This window comes from Triturus cristatus, chromosome 6 (genome assembly GCF_964204655.1).
Source record: "Triturus cristatus chromosome 6, aTriCri1.1, whole genome shotgun sequence".
Taxonomy (NCBI): Eukaryota; Metazoa; Chordata; class Amphibia; order Caudata; family Salamandridae; genus Triturus; species Triturus cristatus.
The window spans coordinates 1,108,707,896-1,108,720,770 of NC_140589.1; positions in this window are offsets into that span (position 1 = coordinate 1,108,707,896).

A 12,875-nucleotide genomic window follows, 5' to 3' on the forward strand; every position below is an offset into this window, starting at 1 on the left:
TTTGGTGAAAGAGATAACCACCCCCCCTTACGACATGCTTCAGAAAAGAAAAAAAAGGTCCATTTTCAAATGTTGCGTCTTTGAACTACAATTCACATTTGTATGTGGATAATCACTTTTAGAGATAAAATTAGATGTTTAAAGTGATTTTCAAGCTTCCATGGGCCCTAAACACAAGATTTGAGGAATGGGTAAATGTGAATGAAAATGGCCAATTTATTCACTCTGAGGCCTTAAAAAGTTTTTCTCCACCCCAGAAAGTGAATTAAATAACATTTGTAAGCCTTTATTGTTCAATCAAAAACGCCCGATTTTTGATGAAAGAGATAACCACCCCCCTTCGACATGCTTCAAAAACTAAAAAAAATGGTCCATTTTCAAATGTTGCGTCTTTGAACGACAATTCACATTTGTACGTGGATAATCACTTTTAGAGATAACATTAGATGTTTAAAGTGATTTTCATGCTTCCAGGGGCCTTAAACACAAGATTTGAGGAATGGGAAAAAGTGAATGAAAATGGCCAATTTACTCATTCTGAGGCCTTAAAAAGTGTTTCTCCTCCACGGGATGTGAATTAAATAACATTTGGAGGCATTTATTGTTCAATCAAAAACGCCTGTTTTTTGGTGAAAGAGATAACCACCCCCCCTTACGACATGCTTCAGAAACGAAAAAAATGGTCCATTTTCAAATGTTGCGTCTTTGAACTACAATTCACATTTGTACGTGGATTATCACTTTTAGAGATAAAATTAGATGTTTAAAGTGATTTTCAAGCTTCCTGGGGCCCTAAACACAAGATTTGAGGAATGGGTAAATGTGAATGAAAATGGCCAATTTATTCACTCTAAGGCCTTAAAAAAAATGTCTACACCCCAGAAAGTGAATTAAATAACATTTGTAGGCCGTTATTGTTCAACCAAAAACGCCCGATTTTTGATGAAAGAGATAACCACCCCCCCTTACGACATGCTTCAGAAACTAAAAAAATGGTCCATTTTCAAATGTTGCCTCTTTGAACTAAATTCACATTTGTACGTGGAAAATCACTTTTAAACATAAAATGAGATGTTTAAAGTGATTTTCATGCTTCCAGGGGCCTTAAACACAAGATTTGAGGTATGGGTAAAAGTGAATGAAAATGGCCAATTTACTCACTCTGAGGCCTTAATAAGTGTTTCTCCTCCACGGGAAGTGAAAAAAATAACATTTGGAGGCATTTATTGTTCAATCAAAAACGCCTGTTTTTTGGTGAAAGAGATAACCCCCCCCCCTTACGACATGCTTCAAAAACTAAAAAAAATGGTCCATTTTCAAATGTTGCCTCTTTGAACTAAATTCACATTTGTACGTGGAAAATCACTTTTAAACATAAAATGAGATGTTTAAAGTGATTTTCATGCTTCCAGGGGCCTTAAACACAAGATTTGAGGTATGGGTAAAAGTGAATGAAAATGGCCAATTTACTCATTCTGAGGCCTTAAAAAGTGTTTCTCCTCCACGGGAAGTGAAAAAAATAACATTTGGAGGCATTTATTGTTCAATCAAAAACGCCTGTTTTTTGGTGAAAGAGATAACCACCCCCCCTTACCACATGCTTCAGAAACAAAAAAAATGGTCCATTTTCAAATGTTGCATCTTTGAACGACAATTCACATTGTACGTGGATCATCACTTTTAGAGATAACATTAGATGTTTAAAGTGATTTTCAAGTTTCCAGGGGCCCTAAACACAAGATTTGAGAAATGGGTAAAAGTGCATGAAAATGGCCAATTTACTCACTCTGAGGCCTTAAAAAGTGTTTCTCCTCCATGGGAAGTGAATTAAATACCATTTGGAGGCCTTTATTGTTCAACCAAAAACGCCGTTTTTTGGTGAAAGAGATAACCACCCCCCCTTACGACATGCTTCAGAAAAGAAAAAAAAGGTCCATTTTCAAATGTTGCGTCTTTGAACTACAATTCACATTTGTATGTGGATAATCACTTTTAGAGATAAAATTAGATGTTTAAAGGGATTTTCAAGCTTCCAGGGGCCCTAAACACAAGATTTGAGGAATGGGTAAATGTGAATGAAAATGGCCAATTTATTCACTCTGAGGCCTTAAAAAGTTTTTCTCCACCCCAGAAAGTGAATTAAATAACATTTGTAGGCCTTTATTGTTCAATCAAAAACGCCCGATTTTTGATGAAAGAGATAACCACCCCCCTTACGACATGCTTCAAAAACTAAAAAAAATGGTCCATTTTCAAATGTTGCCTCTTTGAACTACAATTCACATTTGTACGTGGAAAATCACTTTTAAACATAAAATGAGATGTTTAAAGTGATTTTCATGCTTCCAGGGGCCTTAAACACAAGATTTGAGGAATGGGTAAAAGTGAATGAAAATGGCCAATTTACTCATTCTGAGGCCTTAAAAAGTGTTTCTCCTCCACGAGAAGTGAATTAAATAACATTTGGAGGCCTTTATTGTTCAAACAAAAACGCCCGTTTTTTGGTGAAAGAGATAACCACCCCCCTTACGACATTCTTCAGAAACGAAAAAAAAGGTCCATTTTCAAATGTTGCATCTTTGAACGACAATTCACATTTGTACGTGGATCATCACTTTTAGAGATAACATTAGATGTTTAAAGTGATTTTCAAGCTTCCAGGGGCCCTAAACACAAGATTTGAGAAATGGGTAAAAGTGCATGAAAATGGCCAATTTACTCACTCTGAGGCCTTAAAAAGTGTTTCTCCTCCATGGGAAGTGAATTAAATACCATTTGGAGGCCTTTAGTGTTCAACCCAAAACGCCGTTTTTGGTGAAAGAGATAACCACCCCCCCTTACGACATGCTTCAGAAACGAAAAAAAAGGTCCATTTTCAAATGTTGCGTCTTTGAACTACAATTCACATTTGTATGTGGATAATCACTTTTAGAGATAAAATTCGATGTTTAAAGTGATTTTCAAGCTTCCAGGGGCCCTAAACACAAGATTTGAGGAATGGGTAAATGTGAATGAAAATGGCCAATTTATTCACTCTGAAGCCTTAAAAAGTTTTTCTCCACCCCAGAAAGTGAATTAAATAACATTTGTAGGCCTTTATTGTTCAATCAAAAACGCCCGATTTTTGATGAAAGAGATAATTATCCCCCCTTACGACATGCTTCAGAAACTAAAAAAATGGTCCATTTTCAAATGTTGCCTCTTTGAACTACAATTCATATTTGTACGTGGAAAATCACTTTTAAACATAAAATGAGATGTTTAAAGTGATTTTCATGCTTCCAGGGGCCTTAAACACCAGATTTGAGGAATGGGTAAAAGTGAATGAAAATGGCCAATTTACTCACTCTGCGGCCTTAAAAAGTGTTTCTCCTCCACGGGAAGTGAAAAAATTTACATATGGAGGCATTTATTGTTCAATCAAAAACGCCCGATTTTTGATGAAAGAGATGACCACCCCCCCTTACGACATGCTTCAGAAACAAAAAAAATGGTCCTTTTTCAAATGTTGCCTCTTTGAACTACAATTCACATTTGTACGTGGAAAATCACTTTTAAACATAAAATGAGATGTTTAAATTGATTTTCATGCTTCCAGGTGCCTTAAACACAAGATTTGAGGAATGGGTAAAAGTGAATGAAAATGGCCAATTTACTCACTCTGCGGCCTTAAAAAGTGTTTCTCCTCCACGGGAAGTGAAAAAAATAACATTTGGAGGCATTTATTGTTCAATCAAAAACGCCTGTTTTTTGGTTAAAGAGATAACCACCCCCCCTTACGACATGCTTCAGAAACAAAAAAAATGCTCCATTTTTAAATGTTGCGTCTTTGAACGACAATTCACATTTGTACGTGGATAATCACTTTTAGAGATAACATTAGATGTTTAAAGTGATTTTCAAGCTTCCAGGGGCCCTAAACACAAGATTTGAGAAATGGGTAAAAGTGAATAAAAATGGCCAATTTACTCACTCTGAGGCCTTAAAAAGTGTTTCTCCTCCGTGGGAAGTGAATTAAATAACGTTTGGAGGCCTTTATTGTTCAACCAAAAACGCCGTTTTTTGGTGAAAGAGATAACCACCCCCCTTACGACATGCTTCAGAAACGAAAAAAAAGGTCAATTTTCAAATGTTGCGTCTTTGAACTACAATTCACATTTGTACGTGGATAATCACTTTTAGAGATAAAATTAGATGTTTAAAGTGATTTTCAAGCTTCCAAGGGCCCTAAACACAAGATTTGAGGAATGGGTAAATGTGAATGAAAATGGCCTATTTATTCACTCTGAGGCCTTAAAAAGTTTTTCTCCACCCCAGAAAGTGAATTAAATAACATTTGTAGGCCTTTATTGTTCAATCAAAAACGCCCGATTTTTGATGAAAGAGATAACCACCCCCCCTTACGACATGCTTCAGAAACAAAAAAAATGGTCCTTTTTCAAATGTTGCCTCTTTGAACTACAATTCACATTTGTACGTGGAAAATCACTTTTAAACATAAATTGAGATGTTTAAAGTGATTTTCATGCTTCCAGGTGCCTTAAACATAAGATTTGAGGAATGGGTAAAAGTGAATGAAAATGGCCAATTTACTCACTCTGCGGCCTTAAAAAGTGTTTCTCCTCCACGGGAAGTGAAAAAAATAACATTTGGAGGCATTTATTGTTCAATCAAAAACGCCTGTTTTTTGGTGAAAGAGATAACCACCCCCCTTACGACATGCTTCAGAAACGAAAAAAATGGTCCATTTTCAAATGTTGCGTCTTTGAACGACAATTCACATTTGTACGGGGATAATCACTTTTAGAGATAACATTAGATGTTTAAAGTGATTTTCAAGCTTCCAGGGGCCCTAAACACAAGATTTGAGAAATGGGTAAAAGTGAATAAAAATGGCCAATTTACTCACTCTGAGGCCTTAAAAAGTGTTTCTCCTCCACGGGAAGTCAATTAAATAACATTTGGAGGCCTTTATTGTTCAACCAAAAACACCGTTTTTTGGTGAAAGAGATCACCACCCCCCCTTACGACATGCTTCAGAAACGTAAAAAAGGTCCATTTTCAAATGTTGCGTCTTTCAACTACAATTCACATTTGTACGTGAATAATCACTTTTAGAGATAAAATTAGATGTTTAAAGTGATTTTCAAGCTTCAAGGGGCCCTAAACACAAGATTTGAGGAATGGGTAAATGTGAATGAAAATGGCCAATTTATTCACTCTGAGGCCTTAAAAAGTTTTTCTCCACCCCAGAAAGTGAATTAAATTACATTTGTAGGCCTTTATTGTTCAATCAAAAACGCCCGATTTTTGATGAAAGAGATAACCACCCCCCCTTACGACATGCTTCAGAAACTAAAAAAATGGTCCATTTTCAAATGTTGCCTCTTTGAACTACAATTCACATTTGTACGTGGAAAATCACTTTTAAACATGAAATGAGATGTTTAAAGTGATTTTAATGCTTCCAGGGGCCTTAAACACAAGATTTGAGGAATGGGTAAAAGTGAATGAAAATGGCCAATTTACTCATTCTGAGGCCTTAAAAAGTGTTTCTCCTCCACGGGAAGTGAAAAAAATAACATTTGGAGGCATTTATTGTTCAATCAAAAACGCCTGTTTGTTGGTGAAAGAGATAGCCACCCCCCCTTACCACATGCTTCAGAAACGAAAAAAAATGGTCCATTTTCAAATGTTGCATCTTTGAACGACAATTCACATTTGTACGTGGATCATCACTTTTAGAGATAACATTAGATGTTTAAAGTGATTTTCAAGCTTCCAGGGGCCCTAAACACAAGATTTGAGAAATGGGTAAAAGTGCATGAAAATGGCCAATTTACTCACTCTGAGGCCTTAAAAAGTGTTTCTCCTCCATGGGAAGGGAATTAAATACCATTTGGAGGCCTTTATTGTTCAACCAAAAACGCCGTTTTTTGGTGAAAGAGATAACCACCCCCCCTTACGACATGCTTCAGAAAAGAAAAAAAAGGTCCATTTTCAAATGTTGCGTCTTTGAACTACAATTCACATTTGTATGTGGATAATCACTTTTAGAGATAAAATTAGATGTTTAAAGTGATTTTCAAGCTTCCAGGGGCCCTAAACACAAGATTTGAGGAATGGGTAAATGTGAATGAAAATGGCCAATTTATTCACTCTGAGGCCTTAAAAAGTTTTTCTCCACCCCAGAAAGTGAATTAAATAACATTTGTAGGCCTTTATTGTTCAATCAAAAACGCCCGATTTTTGATGAAAGAGATAACCACCCCCCTTACGACATGCTTCAAAAACTAAAAAAAATGGTCCATTTTCAAATGTTGCCTCTTTGAACTACAATTCACATTTGTACGTGGAAAATCACTTTTAAACATAAAATGAGATGTTTAAAGTGATTTTCATGCTTCCAGGGGCCTTAAACACAAGATTTGAGGAATGGGTAAAAGTGAATGAAAATGGCCAATTTACTCATTCTGAGGCCTTAAAAAGTGTTTCTCCTCCACGAGAAGTGAATTAAATAACATTTGGAGGCCTTTATTGTTCAAACAAAAACGCCCGTTTTTTGGTGAAAGAGATAACCACCCCCCTTACGACATTCTTCAGAAACGAAACAAAAGGTCAATTTTCAAATGTTGCGTCTTTGAACTACAATTCACATTTGTACGTGGATAATCACTTTTAGAGATAAAATTAGATGTTTAAAGTGATTTTCAAGCTTCCAAGGGCCCTAAACACAAGATTTGAGGAATGGGTAAATGTGAATGAAAATGGCCTATTTATTCACTCTGAGGCCTTAAAAAGTTTTTCTCCACCCCAGAAAGTGAATTAAATAACATTTGTAGGCCTTTATTGTTCAATCAAAAACGCCCGATTTTTGATGAAAGAGATAACCACCCCCCCTTACGACATGCTTCAGAAACAAAAAAAATGGTCCTTTTTCAAATGTTGCCTCTTTGAACTACAATTCACATTTGTACGTGGAAAATCACTTTTAAACATAAATTGAGATGTTTAAAGTGATTTTCATGCTTCCAGGTGCCTTAAACATAAGATTTGAGGAATGGGTAAAAGTGAATGAAAATGGCCAATTTACTCACTCTGCGGCCTTAAAAAGTGTTTCTCCTCCACGGGAAGTGAAAAAAATAACATTTGGAGGCATTTATTGTTCAATCAAAAACGCCTGTTTTTTGGTGAAAGAGATAACCACCCCCCCTTACCACATGCTTCAGAAACGAAAAAAATGGTCCATTTTCAAATGTTGCATCTTTGAACGACAATTCACATTTGTACGTGGATCATCACTTTTAGAGATAACATTAGATGTTTAAAGTGATTTTCAAGCTTCCAGGGGCCCTAAACACAAGATTTGAGAAATGGGTAAAAGTGCATGAAAATGGCCAATTTACTCACTCTGAGGCCTTAAAAAGTGTTTCTCCTCCATGGGAAGTGAATTAAATACCATTTGGAGGCCTTTATTGTTCAATCAAAAACGCCCGATTTTTGATGAAAGAGATAACCACCCCCCCTTACGACATGCTTCAAAAACTAAAAAAAATGGTCCATTTTCAAATGTTGCCTCTTTGAACTACAATTCACATTTGTACGTGGAAAATCACTTTTAAACATAAAATGAGATGTTTAAAGTGATTTTCATGCTTCCAGGGGCCTTAAACACAAGATTTGAGGAATGGGTAAAAGTGAATGAAAATGGCCAATTTACTCATTCTGAGGCCTTAAAAAGTGTTTCTCCTCCACGGGAAGTGAATTAAATAACATTTGGAGGCCTTTATTGTTCAACCAAAAACGCCGTTTTTTGGTGAAAGAGATAACCACCCCCCCTTACGACATGCTTCAGAAAAGAAAAAAAAGGTCCATTTTCAAATGTTGCGTCTTTGAACTACAATTCACATTTGTATGTGGATAATCACTTTTAGAGATAAAATTAGATGTTTAAAGTGATTTTCAAGCTTCCAGGGGCCCTAAACACAAGATTTGAGGAATGGGTAAATGTGAATGAAAATGGCCAATTTATTCACTCTGAAGCCTTAAAAAGTTTTTCTCCACCCCAGAAAGTGAATTAAATAACATTTGTAGGCCTTTATTGTTCAATCAAAAACGCCCGATTTTTGATGAAAGAGATAATTATCCCCCCTTACGACATGCTTCAGAAACTAAAAAAATGGTCCATTTTCAAATGTTGCCTCTTTGAACTACAATTCACATTTGTACGTGGAAAATCCCTTTTAAACATAAAATGAGATGTTTAAAGTGATTTTCATGCTTCCAGGGGCCTTAAACACAAGATTTGAGAAATGGGTAAAAGTGAATGAAAATGGCCAATTTACTCACTCTGCGGCCTTAAAAAGTGTTTCTCCTCCACGGGAAGTGAAAAAAATAACATTTGGAGGCATTTATTGTTCAATCAAAAACGCCTGTTTTTTGGTTAAAGAGATAACCACCCCCCTTACGACATGCTTCAGAAACGAAAAAAATGGTCCATTTTCAAATGTTGCGTCTTTGAACGACAATTCACATTTGTACGTGGATAATCACTTTTAGAGATAACATTAGATGTTTAAAGTGATTTTCAAGCTTCCAGGGGCCCTAAACACAAGATTTGAGAAATGGGTAAAAGTGAATGAAAATGGCCAATTTACTCACTCTGAGGCCTTAAAAAGTGTTTCTCCTCCATGGGAAGTGAATTAAATAACATTTGGAGGCCTTTATTGTTCAACCAAAAACGCCCGTTTTTTGGTGAAAGAGATAACCACCCCCCCTTACGACATGCTTTGGAAACGAAAAAAAAGGTCCATTTTCGAATGTTGCGTCTTTGAACTACAATTCACATTTGTACGTGGATAATCACTTTTAGAGATAAAATTAGATGTTTAAAGTGATTTTCAAGCTTCCAGGGGCCCTAAACACAAGATTTGAGGAATGGGTGAATGTGAATTAAAATGGCCAATTTACTCACTCTGAGGCCTTAAAAAGTGTTTCTCATCCACGGGAAGTGAAAAAAATCACATTTGGAGGCATTTATTGTTCAATCAAAAACGCCTGTTTTTTGGTGAAAGAGATAACCACCCCCCCTTACGACATGCTTCAGAAACGAAAAAAATGGTCCATTTTCAAATGTTGCGTCTTTGAACGACAATTCACATTTGTACGTGGATAATCACTTTTAGAGACAACATTAGATGTTTAAAGTGATTTTCAAGCTTCCAGGGGCCCTAAACACAAGATTTGAGAAATGGGTAAAAGTGAATGAAAATGGCCAATTTACTCACTCTGAGGCCTTAAAAAGTGTTTCTCCTCCATGGGAAGTGAATTAAATACCATTTGGAGGCCTTTATTGTTCAACCAAAAATGCTGTTTTTTATTGAAAGAGATAACCATCCCCCCTTACGACATGCTTCAGAAACTAAAAAAATGGTCCATTTTCAAATGTTGCCTCTTTGAACTACAATTCACATTTGTACATGGAAAATCACTTTTAAACATAAAATGAGATGTTTAAAGTGATTTTCATGCTTCCAGGGGCCTTAAACACAAGATTTGAGGAATGGGTAAAAGTGAATGAAAATGGCCAATTTACTCACTCTGAGGCCTTAAAAAGTGTTTCTCATCCACGGGAAGTGAAAAAAATCACATTTGGAGGCATTTATTGTTCAATCAAAAACGCCTGTTTTTTGGTGAAAGAGATAACCACCCCCCCTTACGACATGCTTCAGAAACGAAAAAAATGGTCCATTTTCAAATGTTGCGTCTTTGACCGACAATTCACATTTGTACGTGGATAATCACTTTTAGAGACAACATTAGATGTTTAAAGTGATTTTCAAGCTTCCAGGGGCCCTAAACACAAGATTTGAGAAATGGGTAAAAGTGAATGAAAATGGCCAATTTACTCACTCTGAGGCCTTAAAAAGTGTTTCTCCTCCATGGGAAGTGAATTAAATACCATTTGGAGGCCTTTATTGTTCAACCAAAAATGCTATTTTTTGGTGAAAGAGATAACCATCCCCCCTTACGACATGCTTCAGAAACTAAAAAAATGGTCCATTTTCAAATGTTGCCTCTTTGAATTACAATTCACATTTGTACGTGGAAAATCACTTTTAAACATAAAATGAGATGTTTAAAGTGATTTTCATGCTTCCAGGGGCCTTAAACACAAGATTTGAGGAATGGGTAAAAGTGAATGAAAATGGCCAATTTACTCACTCTGAGGCCTTAAAAAGTGTTTCTCATCCACGGGAAGTGAAAAAAATCACATTTGGAGGCATTTATTGTTCAATCAAAAACGCCTGTTTTTTGGTGAAAGAGATAACCACCCCCCCTTACGACATGCTTCCGAAACGAAAAAAATGGTCCATTTTCAAATGTTGCGTCTTTGACCGACAATTCACATTTGTACGTGGATAATCACTTTTAGAGACAACATTAGATGTTTAAAGTGATTTTCAAGCTTCCAGGGGCCCTAAACACAAGATTTGAGAAATGGGTAAAAGTGAATGAAAATGGCCAATTTACTCACTCTGAGGCCTTAAAAAGTGTTTCTCCTCCATGGGAAGTGAATTAAATACCATTTGGAGGCCTTTATTGTTCAACCAAAAATGCTATTTTTTGGTGAAAGAGATAACCATCCCCCCTTACGACATGCTTCAGAAACTAAAAAAATGGTCCATTTTCAAATGTTGCCTCTTTGAATTACAATTCACATTTGTACGTGGAAAATCACTTTTAAACATAAAATGAGATGTTTAAAGTGATTTTCATGCTTCCAGGGGCCTTAAACACAAGATTTGAGGAATGGGTAAAAGTGAATGAAAATGGCCAATTTACTCACTCTGAGGCCTTAAAAAGTGTTTCTCATCCACGGGAAGTGAAAAAAATAACATTTGGAGGCATTTATTGTTCAATCAAAAACGCCTGTTTTTTCTTGAAAGAGATAACCACCCCCCCTTACGACATGCTTCAGAAACGAAAAAAAAGGTCCATTTTCAAATGTTGCGTCTTTGAACGACAATTCACATTTGTACGTGGATTATCACTTTTAGAGATAACATTAGATGTTTAAAGTGATTTTCAAGCTTCCAGGGGCCCTAAACACAAGATTTGAGAAATGGGTAAAAGTGAATGAAAATGGCCAATTTACTCACTCTGAGGCCTTAAAAAGTGTTTCTCCTCCACGGGAAGTCAATTAAATAACATTTGGAGGCCTTTATTGTTCAACCAAAAACACCGTTTTTTGGTGAAAGAGATAACCACCCCCCCTTACGACATGCTTTCGAAACGAAAAAAAAGGTCCATTTTCGAATGTTGCGTCTTTGAACTACAATTCACATTTGTACGTGGATAATCACTTTTAGAGATAAAATTAGATGTTTAAAGTGATTTTCAAGCTTCCAGGGGCCCTAAACACAAGATTTGAGGAATGGGTAAATGTGAATGAAAATGGCCAATTTATTCACTCTGAGGCCTTAAAAAGGTTTTCTCCACCCCAGAAAGTGAATTAAATAACATTTGTAGGCCTTTATTGTTCAATCAAAAACGCCCGATTTTTGATGAAAGAGATAACCACCCCCCCCTTACGACATGCTTCAGAAAGTAAAAAAATGGTCCATTTTCAAATGTTGCCTCTTTGAACTACAATTCACATTTGTACGTGGAAAATCACTTTTAAACATAAAATGAGATGTTTAAAGTGATTTTCATGCTTCCAGGGGCCCTAAACACAAGATTTGAGGAATGGGTAAATGTGAATGAAAATGGCCAATTTATTCACTCTGAGGCCTTAAAAAGGTTTTCTCCACCCCAGAAAGTGAATTAAATAACATTTGTAGGCCTTTATTGTTCAATCAAAAACGCCTGATTTTTGATGAAAGAGATAACCACCCCCCCCTTACGACATGCTTCAGAAACTAAAAAAATGGTCCATTTTCAAATGTTGCCTCTTTGAACTACAATTCACATTTGTACGTGGAAAATCACTTTTAAACATAAAATGAGATGTTTAAAGTGATTTTCATGCTTCCAGGGGCCTTAAACATAAGATTTGAGGAATGGGTAAAAGTGAATGAAAATGGCCAATTTACTCACTCTGCGGCCTTAAAAAGTGTTTCTCCTCCACGGGAAGTGAAAAAAATAACATTTGGAGGCATTTATTGTTCAATCAAAAACGCCTGTTTTTTGGTGAAAGAGATAACCACCCCCCCTTACCACATGCTTCAGAAACGAAAAAAATGGTCCATTTTCAAATGTTGCATCTTTGAACGACAATTCACATTTGTACGTGGATCATCACTTTTAGAGATAACATTAGATGTTTAAAGTGATTTTCAAGCTTCCAGGGGCCCTAAACACAAGATTTGAGAAATGGGTAAAAGTGCATGAAAATGGCCAATTTACTCACTCTGAGGCCTTAAAAAGTGTTTCTCCTCCATGGGAAGTGAATTAAATACCATTTGGAGGCCTTTATTGTTCAATCAAAAACGCCCGATTTTTGATGAAAGAGATAACCACCCCCCCTTATGACATGCTTCAAAAACTAAAAAAAATGGTCCATTTTCAAATGTTGCCTCTTTGAACTACAATTCACATTTGTACGTGGAAAATCACTTTTAAACATAAAATGAGATGTTTAAAGTGATTTTCATGCTTCCAGGGGCCTTAAACACAAGATTTGAGGAATGGGTAAAAGTGAATGAAAATGGCCAATTTACTCATTCTGAGGCCTTAAAAAGTGTTTCTCCTCCACGGGAAGTGAATTAAATAACATTTGGAGGCCTTTATTGTTCAACCAAAAACGCCGTTTTTTGGTGAAAGAGATAACCACCCCCCCTTACGACATGCTTCAGAAAAGAAAAAAAAGG